The sequence below is a fragment of the Armigeres subalbatus genome, chromosome 2 (genome assembly GCF_024139115.2).
Source record: "Armigeres subalbatus isolate Guangzhou_Male chromosome 2, GZ_Asu_2, whole genome shotgun sequence".
In the NCBI taxonomy this organism is placed as follows: Eukaryota; Metazoa; Arthropoda; class Insecta; order Diptera; family Culicidae; genus Armigeres; species Armigeres subalbatus.
Window position 1 is genome coordinate 62,527,307 of NC_085140.1, and position 20,940 is coordinate 62,548,246.

Sequence of the window (20,940 nt, forward strand, 5' to 3'; positions counted from 1 at the left end):
GTATGACTGACTGTTCAAGATTATAAAACAACGTGTCAAAGTGTAAGCTGACTTGTTACGCCATTCGCTCTTTATGGTGCGACATGAATCGGGATAGAATAAGAGCTTCTAGGGGAGTCAGCAAATGGCAAATTGTGGAACTGATTGATAAATGTGTGATTAATGGCCTAGAAGTGACTGTTTCTGATTGGGGGTTCAGTTGACGATAAAATAATTGTTGAAATTGATCACCGTGTGGTTGGTTTATGTGACGAACGATTGGTCATCGGTATATATGTATATATTATATATCCATGTATTTTTATTGTTAGATCTAGAATCGGTAGTACAATCGATAAGCAAGGGTCAGAATAATAATTGGGTCCTAAAATGGAGAATCAATATTTTATTTTCTTTCAGGGAACGATGAAGCTAATCAACCTGAACGCGTCAGATTTTTTTTCCGACTCAGAGAAATGAACATTGTTTAATTTGAAATTTAAAAATAGATTAAAAATGCTTTCTCGTGGATTAGATTTTTTCGTTGCTTTATGGCAAGCTTGAAGTAAAATTTTTCGAGTGAAGCATATTTGAGTGTGCAGTTTTTCATCGTCCTTCTTGCTCCGAACATTTACAACACCTGGATGAGAAAGCTCAAGAAGGATTCAAGAATATAGCTTTGTCGGAACCCATTTCTTCAAAAGTTATTGGATTTTTATTCGCGGTGAATATCGGAATTTGAAAACTTCCTATTTCTTCAATCTTACTTGAGGACGACGGCTTGGATTTCTGGAGAGCAACACGGAGTTTTATTAAGTATAATTGTTCTGTAATCATTATTCTTTCCAGATTCCTTAAAATTTTAGCGCCCATAGAGGTGCGATAAACGTAAGTACATATATACCACAACTGTAGCAGGTCACTTTATTGCTACTTTTTATTTTTTTAATATGTACTTTAGAGCACACCAAACCAGTTGAAATTTGATCATTGGTTGAACGCGTTATTAAGAAAATCAGTGCTCTTATCCCATCAAGCCAATATTCAAAATATGTTGCAAATGTTTCAAATATTTTATGTTGTGATACTTTCCAAAATGTGAAATTTTAGAATGGTATTAATTCATTTTTATTACTTTTTTGTTGTTGTTTTAGTTGTTTGAGGAATTACATAGCTGGAAACGTTTTCATATACATTCCTTCACGAAATCTAGACACGAATAAGGCACTATTGTGGTGTGAAATGTCCAAAATAAATAATAATAATAATATTAATAATAATCATTTGCGAAATCAACAGTGTCGAATAAATACAGTTGCAGGAAACTAATGTTTTTTTTTTGCAATAAAATCTACATTACCTTTTATAACCCATCAACTAAAAGAAAAAATCATATAAATACCCTCCTATATTTATAAGCAGAGTGTGATGGATTGATTTAGAAAATGATTGCTTTTTCTCGTCCATCAAAGTGTAAATAAAGCCATTGAATAATTTTAAAATATATACTTTCCAGAAAATTGTTTTTCAACCTCATTAATACATTATTGGCTAGGATGTAATAATTAATGCTTAGGATGTAATAAAAATAATATATTTCACAATGGAATTGTCAAAGCATCCTTTTAAAAGTTATTGTATTAAATTTTTAGGATAATAATTTGTAGATGGTATTAAGAATAGTGTCCTATCAAATTATTGACTTTTTGTATACACTAGTTCTGTACATAGGAATGAACATGTGTTTTTAATGTATAAAGTGGACATAGAATTATATATCATTGCCATCGTCGGTTTCAACACAATGTGCTATTTCAAAAATCGCAACATTCTTCAAGATCTGGAGTCTGAAGAATCTTACCAGATCTAATTTTTTTGACAGCCGATGTCGGATCTGTTTTTTTATACCATCATTCTATGGCGTTTCTATTCAAAAAATTGGAGTCCTTTTAGCATAATTGAAAATGTTAATATCTTTCTTTGTTTTCATTGCTATGAATAATCGAAAAGAATTATCATTACCTATTATCACTTCTGATAAAAAAAGCTTCTAAAACGATACCATTTTTAGCACAGTAGTATGGGACATCTTCATAAAAATGTGTATTCTGAGTGGACAGTTAATGGTATGTTTTTTTTATTAATACTATTTTTGTTTATTTATTCAATAGTTTTTTACATTTTTATGTATAATATATTAGGGCGTTACAAATATTTAACTCCAATTATATCCTACTGGTCTCCGACAGATCAAGGGATAATAAAAATTAAACGATAAAAAATTGATTAAAATGATAAAAAATAAAAAAAATAAAAAATTCCTCAGATTTGTTAAAAAATGTTTGAAAATCATCAATTTTTTTTTGTTGCCCCCTCAAAATATAAATTTTGGGCAAAAAAAAATCCGAGGAGGGGAGATAATTGCTTTTTAATAATAAAAAACTGAAATTTTAATGTTTGGCTTCAAATTCATACAGACTGGGAAAACAGATTTTTTTTTATTAGATACCAAGTGCATTCTAAATTTTTCAATGAGCTTATAGAAGCTTCTTGGAAATTGTTACAAAGGATTAAGGACCTAAGAGATATTTATTATATCATTATTTGAATTCAAAATTTACTAATGATATAAGGTACACTGGGGGAAGTGGAAAAGGAAAAATCGATAGTTCATTTTTGAATTAGTGTAAAACCAGTTTAAATGATCTAAATGCGTTCGATCAAAATGGGCTATCAAAAACAGTGAATGTTGTACCAACTGTGCGGTAATTCATACCATTTTGGTTGCTTGAAATTTATGGAAATAGATTTTAAAATTAGGAGTTGTTTTTCCAGTTACCCTAGTGGGATGGGGTAAGTGGAAAACCCATGTTACCTTGACCTTCCATAGTGATGAGTAGTTACATATAACTAAAATCAATACGATAATTGCTCTGGGTATCTTTTGTGGAATAATTTCATCATCTTAACGGAATAGATCCTCAAGGAATTCTCGTAATAGCTAGGGGAGGGCTGGTTTTGCTTTCGAACACTAAGTGTAGGTAAAATCTATATGTTTGCCCCAAAGATGAACTTTTTAAAGGAGAAATGGGACTTACAGGGTTATAAACTAATCAACTTATTTTAACGAATTGATATTATGTCTGTATGTGCGTATTTGTATGTATGTGTGTGCGCAAAGCACGTACAAAATTATCAGCTACTCTTAAGCTCTTGTCCTTAATCAATTTGTTCGCAAAAAAAATTGCATTCAACGGCGAAACTTGTTATGAATAAAAATTAATGTGAATTATTCAATATATTTACCTATCAGTGCTACTTTTAACTTTCTTATACATTTTTTTCATATGTAAAACATGTGAAAGACATCAATACCGATAGGTGGATTAATCAGGCATTTTCTCATTTATATTAGTCCAATCACCACTGGAATCACAATGATAACAAAGAAGGAACATATTAAGATTCACAACTATTGAAATAAACCCTGGAGGGAAGAAAAAAATTGCGTAATTAGAACATTATCCACTTCCCCCGCAGTGTTTGATACCTGGGGTAAGTGTAAAATCTTTGAATTATTTGCTTTCTATGTAAAAACCACTACCAATTGAATGGAATTATTTTAATTGTATTGTAACGGTCACCTGTGATATAAATTCACTTGAAAAAAGAACAATTGGTTCAAATAAGAATTGATTTTATGAATGTAAAAATCAACTTTTGGCGAAACCTAAAATTACAGTTCAAGCGTTAACCGTGTTAGTGTATGTATTATACAAATTTCAACATAGTATTAGTGTGAGCATCAAAGTATATTCTTGCATAATGTTATGATGTGGTAAAAACTGTAAAGTATGTACAATTCCAATTTTTCGAGTCGCTTTTTACACTTACCCCCTTTTTCCACTTCCCCCAGTGTACCTTACATTGTTAAATTCCTATAAACTGAGATAATCCCATAATGTCTGGCGCACATGCATTATTTGCATCTGAACAGTAGGGTAAATTTTTGAAGGCGTGAGATACACATGATTTGTAACCATCTTAAAGTCACTGATAAACGTCAATTTTTATTTACTTGTAGAGAACGTTATTCAGGAGAATGAATTTTTGTCAATGAGTAAAACAATATTGCACGACTCAATGAGAGCGCACTGTGGTATGTGTTGGCCTGAACCAATTTAGCTGCGGCAACGAAGGTAGCAGCTTTGACACTAACAGCTATCGGAAGATCCACGGAAACGAACCCTATAAGAACCTTGCCAGGTGCCAAATCGGCCACAGTTCCAATGGAAGCAAAGGAGGATAAGAAGATAATATATCATCTCTTGGATATTCTTGATACGTCCTGTTCACAAATGGAGCTGCTTTGGTAGTGGATTAACTCAACTGGTGAGCACGTTCCAATTCTTTCCTTTCTATCATTATATTATAAACTTAACAATTTTAAAATTCAAAATTGACCACTAAATACGTACAGGGCATCATTTGCTTCTCTTGCCGCGGATATTGTGGAAATCCCAGATATCCGGTTCACGCTTTAGTTAGCAACGGTGAGTAATTAGTACGAATAAGGGCGTTCTTGTGCAGTTTTGCTGTACCTGTTATGAACTACTAAGTACTAGTACATCCCATTCCCTACACTTTCTGAAGAAACCTGTTTTTCCTCAGAAGTGAATCCTTTTTGTAGGTAGTACTCGTCTTCGTAACAAAAGGGCACCATTACGGAGCATGAGATATGATCAAATTATTCGTAGTACTACTTGATCAACACCCCAGTTGGGTGAGGGTAGAGGATGACACACACACACACAGATTAAAAATGCTTCCTTGTAATTTTTGGTCTTGTTTGACGTACAGACTAATGTGGTATAATTTGGTTTCAAACGCACTAGCAAAACATCACAGGGCACTTGACCCAACCTTTGACAGTTAATATATGTCTTCGAACATTTCTGAACGAATGAACCATCAGTTCAAAACGCATTTATTTTATTTATTTATTCAGACTAAGGCCGAAGTGGCCTGTGCGGTATATAAAAGTCTTCTCCATATTAACTGTCAAAGGTTGGGTCAAGTGCCCTGTGATGTTTTGCTAGTGCGTTTGAAACCAAATTATACCACATTAGTCTGTACGTCAAACAAGACAAAAACGTTTTGAGCTGGTGGTGACGAAATCGAGGTGGTAGAAGAATTTGTGTACCTGGGCTCACTGGTGACTGCCGAAAATGATACCAGCAGAGAAATTCGGAGACGCATAGTGGCTGGAAATCGTACATACTTTGGACTCCGCAAGGAGCGTCTTGCGATCGAATAGAGTTCGCCGCCGTACCAAACTGACAATCTACAAAACGCTGATTAGACCGGTAATCCTCTACGGACACGACACCTGGACGATGCTCGTGGAGGACCAACGCGCACTTGGAGTTTTCGAAAGGAAAGTGGATCGATCAGGTGGAAGATGACTTGCGGACCCTCCGTAGACTGCGTGGTTGGCGACGTGTAGCCATGGACCGAGCCGAATGGAGAAGACTTTTATATACCGCACAGGCCACTTCGGCCTTAGTCTGAATAAATAAATAAAATAAATACGTTTTGAGCTGATGGTTCATTCGTTCAGAAATGTTGCCTTTTTAGCAACTGCAGTTTCTCAGCACAATACATGTTTTAAAATGTCTCAAACACATGTATTATTGACCGATGCACTATAGTTTGCGACCATAAACAAGGGAGAGATTTAGGACCCAATAGGGATATTACATATCAGCTCTGCTCATTTTTGCTTTTATTCCAGCTCCCCATTTCCAGTGAACGACCCTCTTCTCTCAAACCATGTGATCGCTTTCTATGAAGCCGCCATACCACCATTATCTCTATCGAATGCTACATATGACAACCCTACTAAATGATCAACCCAGTACGGCCTACAATAGGTTATTTAGCCTTAGTTCTACTAGATCGCACCAAGGGAAGATCCATAAAGTACGTCACGCAAAAATTGCCGATTTTCAACCCCCCCTCCCCCCTTCGTCACACTTTTTGTATTAAAACTCCAAAATTTTTGTATGAGTCGTCACGCTGCTCGGAACCCCCCTCCCCCCTAGGAGCGTGACGTACTTTGTGGATGGCCCCCAAGCGACAACACAAAAATACCCATTTTTATTCGATTAATCACATCTCGTATAGAATATTCTGCAACCCATAGCTGGATATTCTACAACAAAGAACGCATAAATTGATATGACCTACATTCCGTTTTTTTTTTAAGAAAGTTCTAAATTGATTCGACTAAGATGACAACGTTTGAGATTTTGGCTTTCAGTCTTTTTTGGGTTGAAAATGGAGTTTTGTGTTTTCATTCAACGTTTCGGACACATGTATTGTGCCTTTTTAAAAGATTTAACTAATTTCCGTTAATTTCTTGGAAAAGTCACAATACATGTGTCCGAAACGTCGGATGAAAACATAAAACTCCGTTTTTGATCCAAAAAGATCGAAAAGCAAAATTTCTAACTGTTAAGAAAGAATATATGACAATCAGATATACATCCTGAACAGAACATGAGCCAAGAGCGTGCCTTGGTGTTCTTAGTTTTGAACTCTGAATACACCGGGATGGTACGCAAGCAAAACGATCATGGTAACTAAGATTCCTTAGATTTGAAACTATGCAAAAACATACGAGCATGCTTGATTTCTATCCGTCGATGCCCACTTGTTCCATTACTAGCCGAAAAATCTGTAGCATGCCGTCGCTTGAAATGCCGTCAGATGCATCTCTGATGACAATTCAGTCAAAGCCAACAACCTACTGTCCCGAAACCAATCAAACCGTTCGGAAAACCAATAGAGAGAGATCACGAAGTGTTCCAACGACTTTTGGCATGAAACAAAGGACACGGGGGACAGGCACAGAGCATGAAGCTCGTAATCCTGGAACTGAGTGAATTTCGTTGGCCAAGCTTTGAGGAACACAAACTACCATCGGGATAAGTACTGCTACTTAGCGCCCAGGAGTAAGCGACGCACATCAAGTGGGAGCTAATTTATGAAAGAATAATCATTGACAGATTCAAAACAAGGGTTAGAAACTTCACGATAATCCAATATTGCGGCGCCGATCGATGCCAAAGAGTTACAGGACAAGGGCAGTTTTAACAGGGAACTGCATAAAGTTTCGTATTATAACATCAGGATCTGCATGGGCGACTTCAGTGCGAAGATCGTCACAAACAATATGGACTCAGACTGCATTGTGCCCCTGAAGGAAGTTTTTAATACTACCCGAAGCTATTTTAATTTCAACAGCACTTTTCAGCGCTATTTGTACCTACTGATCCCGTTGCGATAATTGCTTGGACCCGTGCCTTCGTTTTAAGTTGGACCCGTTTGCGGAAGTAAAATTCCGACAATCGGTGGTAATCTTGCAAGGACACCATTCTGGGAAAAAACCTCTTCAAAGGTCATTGATACAAATAAGAGGCAGAGGGAATCTCTGAATTTTCCACTTCTTTCAAAAAACAAGGTTTGAGACCGTCCTGCCAAAGCGCGGAAAAATAGAAGGAAGCTGGAGACTTCAGATATTCCTTCTCACTCTAACATTGAAAATAATTCTTCACCTATCAAACTGAGCAATCAGTTCGAATTAATTCATGACGACATTGAGAAAATCGAATTTACCGCTAGCGCAGGTGATTCGATTCATGCAAAGAAGCTACGGGTTCCGCCAATTGTGATATCTGTTGCTGAGTTTCCTGGGTTTCGGAATAAGATTTTGAGTAACCTTCATGGGATCAAGGTTTCATTTTAGATTGCCAGGAAGGGAAACTGGACGATTGTACAAAGTTGTCTTAAAAGGTCTCCCCAGTGATAAATCACTGGATGAAATTTAAATTGAAATTTCTCAATTACTTGGATTTAAGATAAAAATGAAAAATTCGGCCTGGTACTGCCCAGAGAGGCATTTCTCAAGAATTTTATTTACCCGAGCAGCACACATGCTGCACAAAGATCACGGTAACTTATATGTGACCGGATTCAGTCACAATTAGGTTGCTGCGACCAGTTTCACTTGACTTGTGCTGCTTGGGTAGTTCACTTTAATAAAAGTGAACTAAATCATATGAAAGGTTTGGAAAAGGCCTGCATTATGTCTCATGTCCGAGTTTCATGGGGCCATTTCCGCAGGCCTGCGGAGAACCCCACTCAGTGCTGTTAGTGCCAAAAGTAGGGTCATGCTGGTCGAACGGACATCAATCACGGTCTTCCGTGGTGGAAGTCTCAATCGATAAACTTTGGCCAGGCGGCCAACTGTGGCTGTACGGATGTCCAAGAATCCAATTCTTGAGTCGTGCTGTTCTCCGGAGTTCAATCGCTGCAGCCAGATAGGAAACCCAACCTTAGCACATAACATCGATCCATAAAACTGATCGAAGAAGGAAAACTTTTCAGAGCGAAGGACTTTCGCAAAAAAAAAATCGAAGCGGAGGATTTCCGCAATAAACTGATCAGAACGTCAGTTAAACGATGAAAAAATTCAGATCGCATTTAAAAATAAAACAAGAAACTTCGGAGAGAGCGTGGCTCACTCTGAGAGCGACAGCTTTCGTATTCCTGTTACACAGGACTTGGTCGGTTGGTATCAAGATGAGGAGACGATGTTAGTGAAGTTGGGGAGGAAACGCAGCCATGGGGACTTACAGCCCTGGGAAGACCAGGGAGGCTCGGGGTGCCCGGAAAGTCAAGCTGGATCTAGATCTGGTGATACAGTCCTCCAAATTTGAGAAAGCAGATGAGGACAGATGGGCTAGCGGTATTTTCAGCTAGGACATCTCGTATGTTTGTCGGTATTCCGTAGCTGGAGGAATGTCAAACTTTGGACATCGGCAGATCACATGTTTGAGTTTTGTACTTTATCACTGAGTTTTGTACTCCATAGATGTCACAAACGGTACACAAGGGCCTTCCGCCGAAATTATGTAAGAATCGGGTGTGGTCGGTGCGGAGGCGGGAGCTTTCTTGTTGGTCCTTGCTGGAAGCAGCCCATTGTTTTTCCCAATCCTGGCTGACGATCTTTTTGATCCAGGCTTTAACGTCAGCCAAGGGAACCGATGTTGTGAAACGCCGGCCTTGGTGGCCGGCTCCAGCCAGAATGTCCGCAGTGACGTTGCCTGGCACCCCGCTGTGCCCGGGAATCCAGGCGAAAATTGTTGATTTTTGTTCACCAGGGAGGACGGCCGGGTGGTCACTTTAAAGCGCAGCGATGGCACTAGCGGAATCAGTCAGAATTAGGACTGTTTTGTCGGAGAGGGTAATAGCGGCAATCAACAGAGTTACGGTTTCCGCCGAGAAGACGCTGCATTGTGCAGGAAGGCTGTCCGAAACCGCTAGGTTGCTTCCGGTAATGCCTAAGCCGTCCCTAAACTCAGTGCTTAGCAACTCGGCGACCGATCTTCGAAGAGCTTCCGCTTTCAGAGGCAGCCTTAGCGGGTGTGGACGAAAGAAATGCGGAGGTGTTGGTTAAAGACTGGGAAGAGTATGTTGACAAGCTCACAACGTGCTACACAAGTCAGTCCTACTCCGTACAGCAGTCTGCTGTCAATCAGCGCTTGGCCGATACGATACCGAGTAGCCCTGTTGTTCGTCCCAAGATGGTTCGTCCTATGCGGTCTTGATAATGTTTTTAACAAAGTTTATCCTTGATTTGCAGCCGACTTTAACCTCTTGGAAATGAGGTCAGTCCTCGGTCGATGGAGACTCCGAGGACCTTGACGAGTTTCCGGTTTGGAATCGGCTGCCCGTTAATCTTGAGACTAGGGCCGGAGACACGGTGCCGTCCGTTGCACACATGTCCGCTGGCGCTTTTTCCGGACGACATGGTGAACCCAACCGTCGAAGCCCACCGATGAACAGCACTAACCGCTGCTTGGGTTCGGATTCGCGTTCGCGCCGGAGTGTCTCCGAGGGTGAGGAAGTTGTGCATAAAAGCTAGGATGTTACCAGTGAAACCCCAGTTCAACAGCTGCTTGAGCACTAGTGGGGTCCAATTGCGATTAAACGCCTTCGAAATATCCAGGGAAAGTAGATTAACGTGTTTCCCTTGATCAAAGGCGTCTTGGAGTACGCCTCCTAATCCGGCAAAGTACGAACTTGCTCCATACCCCGGTCGAAAGGCATGTTGGCGAAAATCAAATCGTCCGTCAAGTTTTTCACACAGCCTACGGTTGACCAACCTCTCGACGACCTTCGATACACAGGAGAGCGTCGCATTAAATGATTTTGTCATCGATTTCGATTTGTAATGTCGAAGATGCTCTGGAAGAGCGTCGGATTGAATTATTTTCTCATCGTTTTCGACTTGTGATGTCGAAAACGCTCTGGAAGAGCTTCGGATTAAATGATTTGGTCGTCGTCTTCGAATTGTAATGTCGAAGACGCTGGAAGAGCGTCGGATTGGATGATTTGTCCATCGGTTTCGACTTGGGATGTCGAAGACGCTCTGAAGGGCGTCGGACTGAATGATTTGTTCATCGGTTTTGACTTGGGATGTCGAAGAGGCTCAGGAAAAGCGTCGGATTCAATGATTTGCTCATCGGTTTCGACTTGTAATGTCGAAGACGCCCTGGAAGAGCGCCAGGTTGAATGATTTGTTCATCGGTTTTGGTTTGTGATGACAAAGGTACTCTGGAAGTGCGCTGGATTTAAAAATGTGTTGTTTCTCAACTGTTTTGACTTCAAAAGTTGAAAGCGCTCTGGAAGAGCACCAGCATAAATGATGCTTTCTCATAGGTTTCAATATGTGATGAGATAGAGCGCCGGATTGAATGTCTTGTCCATCAGTTATGGCGGTTATGGCATGTGACGTCGAAGACACTTTGGAAGAACATCGAAATAAGTTATTTGTTTTCTCATCGGTTTGATTTAAACGAGTTAAGATGTCGGAATCATCGGTTTCCACTTGTAATATCGAAAATACCATATTGAATGGTTTGTTGTTGTTATCGGTTTCGACTTAACATGATTTGTTATTGAAATAAATGATTTATTTTCTTATCGGTTTTCTGCTTGTGTTGTCGAAGGTGCACTTGAAGAGTATCGCATTGTTACAGCTTTGGATGGTAAAAATTGTGTAGAAGAGGGGTGGGTTGTTCGCGTCAAAGAAACATTAATGCAGTGAATCAGCAAATCGTAACGATTCCAATTTGAATTTCGAAGGTGTTGTGTGAGAGTGCTGGTCCGATTGGCTTAAGCTTGAAGCGCCAATACAGAGTATGCTCGGAGAGCCATCGATATTGTTTTGGCTTTCCCGTTGGAAGGCCATCAAATTGTGTTGGATATGGTCTGCGGGATCAAATTCTATTGGTTTTAGATTGCAATGTTGGATATACTTGCAAAAAATAAGAAAGAATACAGCTGGACGATCATGAACATGAAAAAGTTGACAATTCAGAAGGATCAGATAAAAGGCTGGATTAATTTGTTTAGTAAATATGCATTTGCGTATTTGTAAAAAAAAATCAGGGTGATAAGCCGCACCTACCTACTATCACAGAGAACAGACATGGATGCTCGAACAAAATTTCGTTAAAAACGTGTTTAAAGATTTAAATCACACCGCATCGCCGCCAACGCAGGCTGCCCGACATAAAAACTCAATATCACTAAGTGATGGCGTTGGCATACATTACATAAACAAAGTAGTGCTGCAACCTAGGAGCGATTCGGAATGAACACTAGCGCTAAAAAGTAAAATACGGCTGAACGTCTGTTCTCTGTGCTACTATCAGCACATTGATGAGATATTATTTTTTACTGGGAAAATAATGTGAAATACGAAGACCAAGATGTTGCAAGGGATCAGGAGGAGAATACTGCCCAGTAAATCCAGACGTTCTAGGATATTTGTTCCTTTCTCAATAACATGCTCCAAAATCAATGATATTTGCACAAGGAAAGATTTCGGCTTAATCTCTGTCGTTTTTTATTGACATCATGTGCGCTCACTCCTGAAAACATCACAATAATGAGAAACAGATCCATTTGCGTCCAAATCATTTGTTTTCGATTGATATTAATATGGGTACATGTTATGAAATAAAAGAGCAGATACACTACGAAAGAAAACCAGGAATGGAAGAACATTGCTTCGAAGAATATAAGGCCATCTTAGAATGTTAGACAAGTTGAAAAAACGTCGTGGATATAGAAAAAGGCAATATGTGCAATTTTTGACGATTTGTGTAATTGATTGTGGGAGAAAACCAATAAAATAAAAGCCTATTAATGACTAATATCCTCGACTGTGTATTGTTACACAGTAGAAATAAGAAATTGTTCACGCGATGAATTTGTTTGTTTTTTGGGCTGAAATTCAAATAAAAATGATTATCCTTTTCTGAAAAATTATTTTAACGCCAAAAACAAATTATAATCTCATTTCTCAAAAATTTCCCACGTGCGGCATCTCCCCTGAGGTGTGGCGTTTAACCCGGATTTGACTTTTTTATTAAAATATAAATAGTATGCACAGTCCTATTTTATTTGTTCTGCAAATGACTTTTACACAATGTAGTAGGATCCCTAAACTATCAAAACAATCTTACAGTTTCAATTTAACGTATTTTTATGGAGAAATGTCGATTTTCAAAAAGGTGTGGAATCACTCGGATTTACCCTATGCTATTTAATTGAAATACTTACTTTTAAAAGTACTTACATGCGACGCCCAGGGCAAAAAAAACTTAGTTTATAATTTTTTTATATCTGTCTACGTTGTCATGTTGTCATTATATATAAAACTACCAAGCTTTTAGTTTGACTAAAAAAATACTGGCTGGTCGTAACATGGTCTTGAGAAAGGCCAAGATAAAACCTCTAATTGTTTGAAATCTCGGGTATATCTCGGGTTATATAGAGGCATATTTTATGCAATCAAAGTTTTATTCGAATAAATGTCGCCGATATAAAAAAAATGAATTTCATAATCGAAATATCATGCATATTTATGTTTCACCTTTTAAACGGTAAAATTGGTCATCCTAAAAAGTTTTAAGAATAATCCTTTGATTATTTGATAAAACAAAGTGGATATTCATTGAAATTATTTTGAAAGTAATTGACTAAAGCAATTAACTAAACTTGAAAAATCTGAATAATAACAAATTAATGAAGCGCATTGTTAAAATACTGATTATTTATCATGGTTTCATCATGAAAAATCCCTGACCTGCCTTCAAATATGCATAGAACACTAAAAGCCAGATATGAACTTTTATTGAACATGGTTGATAATAATTCTTATATTTTTGTTGTTGACATGTAATCCATGTATTGTTGTATCATAGTCATGAAGTGGTTGTATCATGGTTATATAGTGGTTCTCAAAACCACCAAGTCTGGTGGAGGTTTTATGTTGCATGTTTTATGTGAGACTTGAAGTATATTATAAAACCGTTGGTTCTGAACTGGAACGCATATCAGGTTTTAATGATTGCAATAAAACTGGGCCGACAGGCTGTAACATGGTTATATAGAAATCTACAGGAGGACTGCATGGAAGGTTTTGAGATTAGGTTTTGAAGAACGCTATAAAACTCTGATAAAACCTCAATTGTTACTTGGGAAGTATTAAAATCCCAACCAGTGAATCCCGAGTGCATTGAAATTAATATTAGATTAGCATCAACTTTTGGTTATAAGCTAGAGATTGTATTTGAAAGATGGACTTGGATTAGATGTGATAGACTTGGCTGTAATTAAAAAAAATGCGATGTTAATAGTTGTTTATGAAAATCCCAAGTCAATGGTTTTTTTTCTTTCTCTTTTTTGGTGAGAGAAGAAGGGGAATGTGAGGGTGAGATATATTAGAAAATGGGTAATCCACTTCCAGCGTGCATTTATGACAGATATACAGATATTATCCATATAACGGTTGGGCTGCCAACATTGCCTAGGCCACGACTTTGCCTCTTTCCTCGTCGAGCAACGAACGATGCTGGGTCATTATGCCGAAGGCCGTTAGGCCGAAGGCCATTAGGCCGAACGGTCATTAGGCCGAATGGCCATTAGGCCGAATGAGAACTGGGGAGTGAGAAGTGATTAGTGCGAATTGAGGAAGAAGTAGAACGGAAGAAGAATAAGGAAAAAGGAGGAAGAAGTAAGAAGGAAGACGGAAGAAGGAAGAAGGAATAAAGAAGAAGGAAGAAAGAAGCAAGACGCGAGAAAGAAGTAAGAAAACGGAAGAAAGAAGAAATAAAACGGAAGAAAGAAGAAAGAAGAAGGAAGGAAGAAGAAAGAAGGAAAAGGGAAGAAAGAAGAAGGATGAAAGAAGAAGGAAGAAGGATGAAGGAAGAAGGAAGAAGGAAGAAAGAAGGAAGAAGGAAGAAAGAAGAAGAAAAAAGGAAGAAGGAATGGGAAGAAGGAATAAGGCAAAAGGAAGAAGGAAGAAGGAAAAAGGAAGAAAGAAAAAGGAAGAAAGAAGAAGGAAGGATGAAGAAGGAAGGAAGAAGAAGGAAGACGGGAGAAAGAAGGAAGAAGAAAGAAAGAAGAAAGAAGATGGAAGAAGGAAAAAGGAAAAAGTAAGAAGGAAGAAGGAAGAAAGAAGACGGGAGAAAGAAGGAAGAGGGAAGAAGGAAAAAGGAAGAAGGAAGAAGGAAGAAGGAAGAAGGAAGAAGAAAGAATGAAGAAGGAAGAATGAAGAAGGAAGAAGGAAGAAGGAAGAAGGGAGAATGAAGAAAGAAGAAGCAAGAGAGAAGAAGAAAGAAGGAAGAAAGAAGACGGGATAAAGAAGGAAGAGGGAAGAAGAAAGAAGGAAGGAAGAAGAAAGAAAGAAGGAAGAAGGAAAAAAGGAAGAAGGAAAAAGGAAGAAGGAAAAAGGAAGAAGGAAGAAGGAGGAAGGGAGAAGGAAGAAGGAAGAATGAATAAGGAAGAAGGAATTAGGAAAAGGTAGAAGGAAGAATGAAGAAGGAAGAAGGAAGAAGAAAGAAGGAAGATGGAAGAAGGAAGAAAGAAGAAGGAAGAAGGAGGAAGGGAGAAGGAAGAAGGAAGAAGGAAGAAGAAAGAAGGAGGAAGGGAGAAGGAAGAAGGATGGATGAAGAAGGAAGAAGGAAAAAGGAAGAAGGAAGCATGAAGAAAGAAAAAGGAAGAAGGAAGAAGAAAGAAGGAAGAAGTGTAAAGGAAGAAAAAGAAAGAAGAAGGAAGATGGAAGAATAAAGAAGAAAGAAGGAAAAAGGAAGAAGGAAGGAGGAAGAAGGAAAAGGAAGAAGACATATAGAAGAAGGGAGATGCAAGAAGGGAGAAAGAAGAATGGGTAAGGTGAAGAAAGAACTTCTCATTTTTCACTTTTTGCTTATTTTTGTTAATTCGGCCTAATGGCCATTCGGCCTAATGGCAATTCGGCCTAATGACCGTTCGGCCTAATGACCATTCGGCCTAATGACCTTCGGCCAAATGTCCTTCGGCCAAATGTCCTTCGGCCTAATGGCCTGACACCGCAACGAACGAAGTTTCACGCTCGATAAGAAATCGCGCACCAGCGCACCAACGCACATAGGGGTATTTTCGCAATCTAGCCGGAATAAATTATTTTATCTCTCAAACTGCTATATTTCACCTTATTTTATGATACTGTGATGATAATTTAGCTGAAATATCAGTTTTCTTAATTTTCACTTTTTGACCCATGTGCTTTACCCTTTAAAACCCTGAAAAACATTGATAATTTCAATTAATTCGTTCTCGTCATCGCTTCTACCGAAATCAGTTCAACTCTATGTGTTTGCAAAGGGAAACATATAGCTAAAAGATGGTGTCATGGAAATTGCTCTATGACTCTTCCTCTTTTCATAGGGATGTTGAATGTATGATATAGGTCATAAATGCCTTAAATACAGTACCAAACTAAAAACATCCGCTTTCAAAATGGCGCAAGTTTGCGCAAGATTTTTCTTCGGGATCCTAAAATATAGACATAAATTCGTCCTCTCTATACTGAAATATTACCGAATATCATCGAATAAGTGTTTTATGCTTATTGAAAATATGAGGAACATTAACTAGTTTTAGCTCGAAAATGGACTTCGAATTACTCTTTTGTATTTCTGTTCAGAATCATTTATTCTTGTCAAAAACACGTTAACATGATACTATTTTGTCTACTTTTTCATGGTATGTACTGATCTGTGGATTACTGTGACAAATATTTGACCACAATAAAACATACCGAACGTAATCAAATTCAACAGAGAAAACCGTTAATTTCCTCAACGAAAAACCTCTAACTTTCTAGAAGTGTAGTGGTAAAACTTTAAATCTAAATAGAAAACCTAGTACTAGGAGTGGCTCGTCTACTATTCAGAGAAGTTTGAGACATATTTAGACTGCTCTAGGACAATTTTGAAAATTTAACTTTATTCCGGCTAGAATGACGAAATACCCCTATGTGCAACGGATAGTTTAGTTTGTTCGGCGGAATTGAGCCATAGAGAGGTCAGCGAGATAGGCCAGTAATCAGAGGCATCGCGGGAGGAGACACTGTTCTTAGGTATAGGAATAACGTGGCTGAGGCACCACTTATCGGGAATAGTTTGATTGGTTCAGGCTTGATTCACCAGATCAAGAAATACTATTTTGGCGGTAGGGGGAAGGTTTTTCAGCATCGAATACCCTATTCTATCCGGACCGCAAGACTTCCTTTTGCTACTGGCAAGAGCAAAGGAAAGCTTGGCGAACGAAAAGGGCTGGTTTGTTGGGAAACTGGGAAAGTAAATAGTATCGTCTTGCGAATCGATGTGGATGAAAGAAGATCTTCGCTTGCCACTAAGCGCATTGACTTTCCCCCATAGTTCGGCGGTGGATTGAGCCGAATTGCTGGAGTAAAGGAAGTGTTCCCACTGCTTCTTTTTGGCGTCTTGAATGACCGTTCGGCACTCGTAGTGTTTTTGTTTGTCGTTTTCCAATGCACTTACCTTTCTCGGGCGCTCAGAAGGAAGCCTATTGAGCGCTCGGAGGGCTTTCCTTCTGGCTTTAACAGCTCGACGCGTTTCGTCCGACCACCAACGAAGGGCTTTGCGTCCTGGCCGTCTGGCTTTGCGTCCTGGCCACACCTAAATAAGTAATCACAATGTTGCTGAAAAGCATGCATCTTTAAATAATTTAATGAAGATTCAGGTATTTAAGATCTAGGTGTAACAGTCGTAACAGTCGCACGGCAAATGCTGGGTAAAGCGTACCATTGGTACTTCGCGTACCTGAAGGAATAAAATAGACCCCATCTCGCGGTCCTTAGCCTCTTACCCAGCAACTCCTATCCCTACCTCCCCGCGGTGCTGGCCGGGATACGAGCAACCTTAGGGAAGATCGGGTAACCAACCCCGGTGGGAACTATGGTCGTATGCTGACAGGGAAGGGGGGGTTTGCTCCTCTCCGGAGGTGCAAATCTCATTGAGCGTCTGTTCTCCATGTCAGGATCGGCTCACAACAGCGTCTGTTCTCCATGTTAGGGGCGGCTGATCATCGTCCGAGTGCCAGCGAGGGACTCTAAGTGAAACTGTGCACCATGGTCCATCGGAAATAAGGAGGAATGGTCCTCCGGAAATTTATGAGGTTTGGTGTCAGGCCCTGCAAGCCAGCCTTTAAAAAATCATAAGCAACGAACAATCAACAAGAGAGTACGGACCGGAACCATCGGCGAAGACCACTGCGACGAAAAGGGACTAGCGATTGGAAACTCGGTTCGTGGAACTGCAAATCTCTCAACTTCATCGGGAGCACACGCATACTCGCCGATGTGCTCAAGGACCGTGGATTCGGCATCGTAGCGCTGCAGGAGGTTTGTTGGAAGGGATGAATGGTGCGAACGTTTAGAGGTAATCATACCATCTACCAGAGCTGCGGCAACACACATGAGCTGGGAACAGCTTTCATAGTGATGGGCGATATGCAAAGGCGCGTGATCGGGTGGTGGCCGATCAATGAAAGAATGTGCAGGTTGAGGATCAAAGGCCGGTTCTTCAACTTCAGCATAATCAACGTCCATAGCCCACACTCCGGAAGCACTGATGATGATAAGGACGCATTCTACGCGCAGCTGGAACGTACGACAGCTGCCCAAGCCACGACGTCAAAATCATCATAGAAGATTTGAACGCTCAGGTTGGCCAAGAGGAGGAGTTAAGACCGACTATTGGAAAGTTCAGCGCCTACCGGCTGACGAACGAAAACGGCCTACGACTAATTGATTTCGCCGCCTCCAAGAATATGGCCATTCGTAGCACCTACTTCCAACACAGCCTCCCGTATCGGTACACCTGGAGATCACCACTGCAGACAGAATCACAAATCGACCACGTTCTGATTGATGGACGGCACTTCTCCGACATTATCGACGTCAGGACATATCGTGGCACTAACATCGACTCTGACCACTAGGCTTGTAAAATGTCATCTGCATGTCATTTGACTAATTTGTTCATAACTTTTCTCAGAAGCCAAATTTACTTCATATTTTTGGATGTACTCATAACGCTTGAGTAAGGCTACATTTTTGTCCAAGGGTATATTGCTCTAAATATAACATCTGAGGCTGGAGAGTGAAAACTTTTCAAAATGTTACGTGTCATTTGACATAATGTCATTTGAATGACATTTTGCCTCCCACGCCCCAGATTACATATTTACAGCAATGTCTTATTAGACAATTTTGTAGGCACATTTAAGGGCTATAAGTTCGACATACCTCAGGAGCCGATAGCTAACTTCTGAACAAGTTCTGGAAAAAATATTCAAACGAATGCAAATGACATTTTACAACACTGCTGACCACTGTCTGGTGATTGTTAAACTGCGCCCAAAACTATCCGTCATCAACAATGTTCGGTACCGACGACCGCCGCGGTACGACCTAGAGCGACTGAAGCAACTTGATGTCGCCACTGCATACGCGCAGCATCTCGAGGCAGCGTTGCCGGAAGAGGGTGAGCTCGATGGGGCCCCTCTTGAGGACTGTTGGAGTACAGTTAAAGCAGCCGTTAACGACGCAGCGGAGAACAACGTCGGGTATATGGGTCGAAGTCGACGGAACGATTGGTTCGACGAAGAGTGCAGACAGATTCTGGAGGAGAAGGACGCAGCGCGGGCGGTCGCGCTGCAGCAAGGTACCCGGCAGAACGTGGAACGTTATAGACGGAAGCGGAGACAGCAGACCCGCCTTTTTCAGGAGAAGAAACGCCGCCTGGAAGAAGCGGAGTGCGAGGAGATGGAACAGCTGTGCCGTTCTCAAGATACACGCAAGTTCTATCAGAAGCTCAACGCATCCCGCAAAGGCTTCGTGCCGCGAGCCGAAATGTGCCGGGATAAGGATGGGAGCATCTTGACGGACGAACGTGTGGTAATCGAAAGGTGGAAGCAGCACTACGAGGAACATCTGAATGGCGCTGAGAGTACAAGCAGTGAAAGTCAAGGCAGCGGAGGAGATGACTACGTCAGTTCAGCGGACGATAGAAGCCAACCAGCCCCCACCTTGAGGGAAGTTAAGGATGCCATTCAACAGCTAAAGACCAATAAAGCAGCTGGTAAGGATGGTATCGGAGCTGAGCTCATCAAGATGGGCCCGGAAAAGCTGGCCACTTGCCTGCACAAACTGATAGTCAGAATCTGGGAAACCGAACAGCTACCGGAGGAGTGGAAGGAAGGGGTTATATGCCCCATCTACAAGAAAGGCGACAAACTGGAGTGTGAGAACTTTCGAGCGATCACCATCCTTAATGCCGCCTACAAAGTGATATCCCAGATCATCTTCCGTCGTCTGTCACCATTAGTGAACGAGTTCGTGGGAAGTTATCAAGCCGGCTTCGTTGACGGCCGCTCGACAACGGACCAGATCTTTACTGTACGGCAAATCCTTCAAAAATGCCGTGAATACCAGGTCCCAACGCACCATCTGTTCGTTGATTTCAAGGCGGCATACGACAGTATAGACCGCGTAGAGCTATGGAAAATTATGGGCGAGAACAGTTTCCCTGGGAAGCTTACCAGACTGATCAAAGCAACGGTGGATGGTGTTGGTGTGCAAAACTGTGTGAAGATTTCGGGCGAACATTCCAGTTCGTTCGAATTGCGCCGAGGACCAAGACAAGGTGATGGACTTTCGTGCCTGTTGTTCAACATTGTGCTAGAAGGTGTCATGCGGAGAGCCGGGTGTAACAGCCGGGGTACGATTTTCAACAGATCCAGTCAATTTATTTGCTTCGCGGATGACATGGACATTGTCGGCCGAACATTTGCAAAGGTGGCAGAACTGTACACCCGCCTGAAACGTGAAGCAACAAAAGTTGGACTGGTGGTGAATGCGTCAAAGACAAAGTACATGCTTGTGGGCGGAACCGAGCGCGACAGGGCCCGCCTGGGAAGCAGTGTTACGATAGACGGGGATACCTTCGAGGTGGTCGAGGAATTCGTCTACCTCGGATCCTTGCTAACGGCTGCCAACAACGTTAGTCGTGAAATACGAAGGCGCATCATCTGTGGAAGTCGGGCCTACTACGGGCTCCAGAAGAAACTGCGGTCGAAAAGATTCGCCACCGCACCAAATGTGTCATGTACAAGACGCTAATAAGACCGGTTGTCCTCTACGGACATGAAACATGGACAATGCTCGAGGAGGACTTGCAAGCACTCGGAGTATTCGAGAGACGGGTGCTTAGGACCATCTTTGGCGGTGTGCAAGAAGACGGTGTGTGGCGGCGAAGAATGAACCATGAGCTCGCCCAACTCTACGGCGAACCCAGTATCCAGAAGGTAGCTAAAGCCGGAAGGGTACGATGGGCAGGACATGTTGCAAGAATGCCGGACAGCAACCCTGCAAAGATGGTGTTCGCTTCCGATCCGGCAGGTACGAGACGGCGTGGAGCGCAGCGAGCGAGATGGGCAGACCAGGTGCAGAACGACTTGGCGAGCGTGGGGCGT